The sequence below is a fragment of the Melanerpes formicivorus genome, unplaced genomic scaffold, assembly GCF_026170545.1.
Source record: "Melanerpes formicivorus ecotype bairdi unplaced genomic scaffold, bMelFor1.0.p_v2 SCAF_217, whole genome shotgun sequence".
Taxonomy (NCBI): Eukaryota; Metazoa; Chordata; class Aves; order Piciformes; family Picidae; genus Melanerpes; species Melanerpes formicivorus.
In genome coordinates this window covers 27,501-35,000 of record NW_027142569.1, presented here as the reverse complement: position 1 = coordinate 35,000, position 7,500 = coordinate 27,501, and positions in this window count along the sequence as shown.

The window sequence follows — 7,500 nt, the reverse complement described above, 5'->3', positions numbered from 1 at the left end:
GAGCCCGGGCTGGGCTCCGGCTCACGGACGAGCGAAACCCATCCAACACCGCTGAGGGTGCGCCAGCGGCCGCTCCAAACCGCCGCGCCTTTGTTCGGCCCCGCGGGTCCCCTCTCTGACCCGGGCGAAAGCCACCGAGAAGCCAGACGGACCCCTGCCCAGCCGCCTGGCGGGTGGCTTGGAGCAGCCGCTCGGCAGCGCTGCCCTGGGAGTGCTCGGCGTCGCTTGTTCCCTCATATACGGAACTGGAGGGCCGTCAGCTCCGCGAGCGCACAACCAGCCGACCTCCGCCCAGCGGCAGGTCGCAGAAATCACGCCGGCTTGTACGATGACGTAGGCGGAGGCAGAGCGCAACAGCGACCCCTTGGCGACAAGCGCGATCTCCGCGGAGAGCACGTCTACTCGCCGAGGGAGAGCACGTCTACTCGCCGAGGGAGAGCACGTCTACTCGCCCAGGGAGAGCACGTCTACTCGCCGAGGGAGAGCACGTCTACTCGCCCAGGGAGAGCACGTCTACTCGCCGAGGGAGAGCACGTCTACTCGCCCAGGGAGAGCACGTCTACTCGCCCAGGGAGAGCACGTCTACTCGCCCAGGGAGAGCACGTCTACTCGCCCAGGGAGAGCACGTCTACTCGCCCAGGGAGAGCACGTCTACTCGCCCAGGGAGAGCACGTCTACTCGCCGAGGGAGAGCACGTCTACTCGCCGAGGGAGAGCACGTCTACTCGCCGAGGGAGAGCACGTCTACTCGCCCAGGGAGAGCACGTCTACTCGCCGAGGGAGAGCACGTCTACTCGCCGAGGGAGAGCACGTCTACTCGCCGAGGGAGAGCACGTCTACCTCCCGCCTGAGGGAGAGCACGGGGGGGGGGGGACAAAGACAGGCGGCAGCAGCTTCGGTGAACGTCACCCGGGAGGCGACCGGGGCTGTCCCGGGGCAGTCCCGGGAAGCCGGCGTCCGACACAGGGAACCGTCAGCTGCCGGACCGGGGCGAATCCCCGCGGCCACGGCAGGGGTGGGGGCTCGAAGACAGCCGGCAGCCGCTTCGGTGAACGTCACCCGGGAGGAGACTGGGGCCCTCCCGGGTCCGTCCCGGGAAGACGACGTTCGGCACGAGATCCCGGCCGCGGCCGGACCGGCTCGAAGCCTCGCGGTCCCGGCAGCAGCCGGAGCCGCTCGCCGCCTCGGGCTCCCGGCCCCCTACAGATCCGGCGACTCGTTCGCGGGCGGCGGGGGGAGGCAGTGGAGGGGGTGCGGGCAGAAGCGGCAGCGGAGGCGGAGGGGGGGGGGGGGGCTCGAAGACAGCCGGCAGCCGCTTCGGTGAACGTCACCCAGGAGGCGATCGGGGCCGTCCCGGGGCCGTCCCGGGATGCCGGCTTCCGGCACGGGGGTCCCGGCCGCGGCCGGACCGGCTCGTATCCCCGCGGCTCCGGCGGGGGGGGGGGGGGCTCGAAGACAGCCGGCAGTCGCCTCGGTGAACGTCACCCGGCCGGCGACCGCGGCCGTTCCGGGGCCGTCCCGGGAAGCCTGCGACAGGCACGGGGTCCCAGCCGCGGCCGGACCGACTCGAAGCCCCGCGGCCCCGGCACGGGGGAGGCCCAAAGACTGGCGGCAGCCGCTTCGCTGAACGTCACCCGGCCGGCGACCGGGGCCGTCCCGGGGCCGTCCCGGGATGCCGGCTTCCGGCACGGGGTCCCGGCCGCGGCCGGAGCGGCTCGAATCCCCGCGGTCCCGGCAGCAGCCGGAGCCGCTCGCCGTTCGGGCTCCCGGCACCCTACGGATCCGCCGACTCGTTCGCCGGCGGCGGGGGGGAGGCCCTGGAGGGGGTGCGGGCAGAAGCGGCCGCGGAGGCGGAGGGGGGGGGGCTCGAAGACAGCCGGCAGCCGCTTCGCTGAACGTCACCCGGCCGGCGACCGGGGCCGTCCCGGGGCTGTCCGGGGATGCCGGCTTCCGGCACGGGGTCCCGGCCGCGGCCGGACCGGCTCGAATCCCCGCGGTCCCGGCAGCAGCCGGAGCCGCTCGCCGTTCGGGCTCCCGGCACCCTACAGATCCGGCGACTCGTTCGCCGGCGGCGGGGGGAGGCAGTGGAGGGGGTGCGGGCAGAAGCGGCAGCGGAGGCGGAGGGGGGGGGGGGCTCGAAGACAGCCGGCAGCCGCTTCGGTGAACGTCACCCGGGAGGCGACCGGGACCGGCCCGGGAAGCCATCGTCCGGCCCCGGATCCCGGCCGCGGCCGGACCGGCTCGAAGCCCCGCGGCCCCGGCACGGGGGAGGCCCAAAGACTGGCGGCAGCCGCTTCGCTGAACGTCACCCGGCCGGCGACCGGGGCCGTCCCGGGGCCGTCCCGGGATGCCGGCTTCCGGCACGGGGTCCCGGCCGCGGCCGGAGCGGCTCGAATCCCCGCGGTCCCGGCAGCAGCCGGAGCCGCTCGCCGTTCGGGCTCCCGGCACCCTACGGATCCGCCGACTCGTTCGCCGGCGGCGGGGGGAGGCAGTGGAGGGGGTGCGGGCAGAAGCGGCAGCGGAGGCGGAGGGGGGGGGGCTCGAAGACAGCCGGCAGCCGCTTCGCTGAACGTCACCCGGCCGGCGACCGGGGCCGTCCCGGGGCTGTCCGGGGATGCCGGCTTCCGGCACGGGGTCCCGGCCGCGGCCGGACCGGCTCGAATCCCCGCGGTCCCGGCAGCAGCCGGAGCCGCTCGCCGTTCGGGCTCCCGGCACCCTACAGATCCGGCGACTCGTTCGCCGGCGGCGGGGGGAGGCAGTGGAGGGGGTGCGGGCAGAAGCGGCAGCGGAGGCGGAGGGGGGGGGGGGGCTCGAAGACAGCCGGCAGCCGCTTCGGTGAACGTCACCCGGGAGGCGACCGGGACCGGCCCGGGAAGCCATCGTCCGGCCCGGGATCCCGGCCGCGGCCGGACCGGCTCGAATCCCCGCGGCCCCGGCACGGGGGAGGCCCAAAGACTGGCGGCAGCCGCTTCGCTGAACGTCACCCGGCCGGCGACCGGGGCCGTCCCGGGGCCGTCCCGGGATGCCGGCTTCCGGCACGGGGTCCCGGCCGCGGCCGGAGCGGCTCGAATCCCCGCGGTCCCGGCAGCAGCCGGAGCCGCTCGCCGTTCGGGCTCCCGGCACCCTACGGATCCGCCGACTCGTTCGCCGGCGGCGGGGGGAGGCAGTGGAGGGGGTGCGGGCAGAAGCGGCAGCGGAGGCGGAGGGGGGGGGGGCTCGAAGACAGCCGGCAGCCGCTTCGCTGAACGTCACCCGGCCGGCGACCGGGGCCGTCCCGGGGCTGTCCGGGGATGCCGGCTTCCGGCACGGGGTCCCGGCCGCGGCCGGACCGGCTCGAATCCCCGCGGTCCCGGCAGCAGCCGGAGCCGCTCGCCGTTCGGGCTCCCGGCACCCTACAGATCCGGCGACTCGTTCGCCGGCGGCGGGGGGAGGCAGTGGAGGGGGTGCGGGCAGAAGCGGCAGCGGAGGCGGAGGGGGGGGGGGGCTCGAAGACAGCCGGCAGCCGCTTCGGTGAACGTCACCCGGGAGGCGACCGGGACCGGCCCGGGAAGCCATCGTCCGGCCCGGGATCCCGGCCGCGGCCGGAGCGGCTCGAATCCCCGCGGTCCCGGCAGCAGCCGGAGCCGCTCGCCGTTCGGGCTCCCGGCACCCTACGGATCCGCCGACTCGTTCGCCGGCGGCGGGGGGAGGCAGTGGAGGCGGTGCGGGGAGAAGCGGCAGCGGAGGCGGAGGGGGGGCGGGGGGGGACGATAGTGGCGGGGGGCGGGGGGTGCTCGAAGGCAGCCGGCAGCCGGTTCGGTGAACATTCGCCGGGGCGGGGGGGCGACCTGTCCGTGCCCGGGGCAGCCCCGGGAAGCCGGCAGCCAGCACGGGGTCCCGGCAGCACCTGTTCCCTGCCCTGGGACTTGCCGTGCCCGGCGGCCGGTTGCCGGGTGGGGGGAGCGATGAGAGGCGGGGCGCAGCGGCCGGGGCAGCGCCGGGCCGCAGCGGGGGGCTGGGCGGGTGGGGTAGGCGTCGAGCGGCAAGCCCTCGGCTGCAGCGAATGTTCGGCGGTGCGGGGCGGGGGGGGGACGGGACGACACGTTGGGGGCGCCGAGTCCGAGCCACCCCCGGCCCCAGGGGCGGCCGGAGGGGGAGGCCGGTGCCTGGCCCTGGGAGCTGCTGGGCGCCGGATGGCCGAGGGTGCGTCAGAAGCCGCCCGAGCGGTCGAGCAGGTCCTCCAGAAAGGCCTAGGGTGGCTTCGAGGGCCCCGGGAGCAGTCGAGGGAGGCCTCCAGGCAGGTCTGGAGTGGATGGGAGGCCTTCCAAAGCAGACAAGGGAGGCTGCCAGCGGGGCCTAGGCTGGCACTGCAGCCTGTAAATGGTTGGGGGGGGGGCCTCTGGTGCGGCCTGGAGTCTCTGGGTGGCGTCCAGAGAGGTGCAAAAGATCCTCTGGTGCGGCCTGTGGTGGCGGAGAAGCCTGCAGAGCGTGCGGGAGAGGCTTCTGGTGCGGCCTGGGGTGGGTCGGAAGCCTGCAGAGCGTGCGGGAGAGGCTTCTGCTGCGGCCTGGGGTGGCTGAGAAGCCTGCAGAGCGTGCGGGAGAGGCTTCTGCTGCGGCCTGGGGTGGCTGAGAAGCCTGCAGAGCGTGCGGGGGGAGGCTTCTGGTGCGGCCTGGGGTGGCTGAGAAGCCTGCAGAGCGTGCGGGAGAGGCTTCTGCTGCGGCCTGGGGTGGCTGAGAAGCCTGCAGAGCGTGCGGGGGAGGCTTCTGTTGGGGCCTGGGGTGGGTCAGAAGCCTACAGAGCGTGCGGGGGAGGCTTCTGGTGCGGCCTGGGGTGGGTCGGAGGCCTGCAGAGCGTGCGGGAGAGGCTTCTGTTGGGGCCTGGGGTGGCTGAGAAGCCTGCAGAGCGTGCGGGGGAGGCTTCTGCTGCGGCCTGGGGTGGCTGAGAAGCCTGCAGAGCGTGCGGGGGAGGCTTCTGCTGCGGCCTGGGGTGGCTGAGAAGCCTGCAGAGCGTGCGGGGGAGGCTTCTGGTGCGGCCTGGGGTGGCTGAGAAGCCTGCAGAGCGTGCGGGGGAGGCTTCTGGTGCGGCCTGGGGTGGGACGGAAGCCTGCAGAGCGTGCGGGAGAGGCTTCTGCTGCGGCCTGGGGTGGGTCGGAAGCCTGCAGAGCGTGCGGGAGAGGCTTCTGTTGGGGCCTGGGGTGGCTGAGAAGCCTGCAGAGCGTGCGGGAGAGGCTTCTGCTGCGGCCTGGGGTGGCTGAGAAGCCTGCAGAGCGTGCGGGAGAGGCTTCTGCTGCGGCCTGGGGTGGCTGAGAAGCCTGCAGAGCGTGCGGGAGAGGCTTCTGGTGCGGCCTGGGGTGGCTGAGAAGCCTGCAGAGCGTGCGGGAGAGGCTTCTGCTGCGGCCTGGGGTGGCTGAGAAGCCTGCAGAGCGTGCGGGAGAGGCTTCTGCTGCGGCCTGGGGTGGCTGAGAAGCCTGCAGAGCGTGCGGGAGAGGCTTCTGCTGCGGCCTGGGGTGGCTGAGAAGCCTGCAGGGCGTGCGGGAGAGGCTTCTGCTGCGGCCTGGGGTGGGTGGGAAGCCTGCAGAGCGTGCGGGGGAGGCTTCTGGTGCGGCCTGGGGTGGCTGAGAAGCCTGCAGAGCGTGCGGGGGAGGCTTCTGGTGCGGCCTGGGGGGGGCTGAGAAGCCTGCAGAGCGTGCGGGAGAGGCTTCTGGTGCGGCCTGGGGTGGCTGAGAAGCCTGCAGAGCGTGCGGGGGAGGCTTCTGGTGCGGCCTGGGGTGGCTGAGAAGCCTGCAGAGCGTGCGGGGGAGGCTTCTGGTGCGGCCTGGGGTGGCTGAGAAGCCTGAAGAGCGTGCGGGAGAGGCTTCTGGTGCGGCCTGGGGTGGCTGAGAAGCCTGCAGAGCGTGCGGGGGAGGCTTCTGGTGCGGCCTGGGGTGGCTGAGAAGCCTGCAGAGCGTGCGGGAGAGGCTTCTGCTGCGGCCTGGGGTGGCTGAGAAGCCTGCAGAGCGTGCAGGAGAGGCTTCTGGTGCGGCCTGGGGTGGGTCGGAAGCCTGCAGAGCGTGCGGGAGAGGCTTCTGCTGCGGCCTGGGGTGGGTCGGAAGCCTGCAGAGCTTGCGGGGGAGGCTTCTGGTGCGGCCTGGGGTGGGTCGGAAGCCTGCAGAGCATGCGGGGGAGGCTTCTGCTGCGGCCTGGGGTCTCTGGGTGGCCTCTAGAGAGGTGCAAAAGACCCTCTGGGTTGGGCTGGGGTGGCTCTTGGACCCCTGCCACACAGTGGAGAGAGGCCTCCGGCCCGCCACCTGTGTCCCTGTGTGCCTGAGTGCCTGTGTCCCTGTGTCCCTGTGTCCCTGTGTCCCTGTGTCCCTGAGTGCCTGAGTGCCTGTGTCCCTGTGTCCCTGTGTCCCTGAGTGCCTGAGTGCCTGAGTGCCTGTGTCCCTGTGTCCTTGTGTCCCTGTGTCCCTGTGTCCCTGTGTGCCTGAGTGCCTGTGTCCCTGTGTCCCTGTCTGTGTACCTGTGTGCGAGAGTGTCCGGCACGCCACCCAGCGGCGGCGGGCAAGCAGGTAGGCGGGTGGGCGGGCCGGCGAGGGCCAGTGTGAGTTTGGGGGGTGGGAGGGGAGGCGGCAGCTGGAAGCGTCAGAGGAGGGGGCGTGGCTCCGGCTGGCCCCGGGAGCAGGTTCCCGGGACCGGGACCGGCTGGACCCGGCGGGTGGTTGATCCCGGGGCGGGGGGCAGAGGCGGCGGGAAGCGGCAGCTGCGTGTGCGGCGGGGGGGTGGAGGGCGAACCGCGGCGGGAAGCGGATGCTTCAGAGCAGGTTACGGGGGCGGGGACGGACGACACCACCTGTCCCCGCCCCGGGACGGGCTGGACCCGGCGCCCTGGACCCGGCGCCGTGTACCCGCCGCCGCCCCCGCCGCCGCCCCCCTCCGCCACCCCGGGACCCCGACGTTTTTTGGCGCCCGCGCCTTTTTTTGCTCCCCGCCTGCCCGCGCTGCCCCGGGCCCTCCCCCGGGGCGGGGCGGGAGGGAGGGACGGACGGACGGGTAGCCGGGGATCTCCGAGCGCGCGCCACCAGACCGAGGCGGGTCCCGGCGGCGGCGGCGGCGGCGGCGGCGGCGGCGGCGGCAGCAAGCGACGGCGGGGGGGGCAGGCTAGGGAGAGAGGGGGAGCGGCATGCGGTAGGGCTGGGGGGTTTGTTTCGGTGGGGAGGGGTGGGGGGGGGGTGGCAGCGGTCAGCGAGAGCGGGGAGAGGGGGAGCGGCATGCGGTAGGGCTGGGGTGTTTTTGGGGTGGGGGCGTTGGGGGGATTAGCGGGCGGGCGGGCAGCCGAGCCAAGCGGCAAGCCGGGGGGCGGGCGAGGGCGGCTTTAGGGCCGGAGGAGCGGAGCGCAACCTCCCCCGTGCAGGCTCCAGCGTGGAGAGCAGCAAGTTTTTGGGGACGGGGGACGACGGACGGGAGGGGCAGCGGCGAGAGGCTAGCTGCGGCAAGGGGCACCGGCACGGCCGCCCTAACAGCGCCGCCTCGGTCGCAGGGGTTA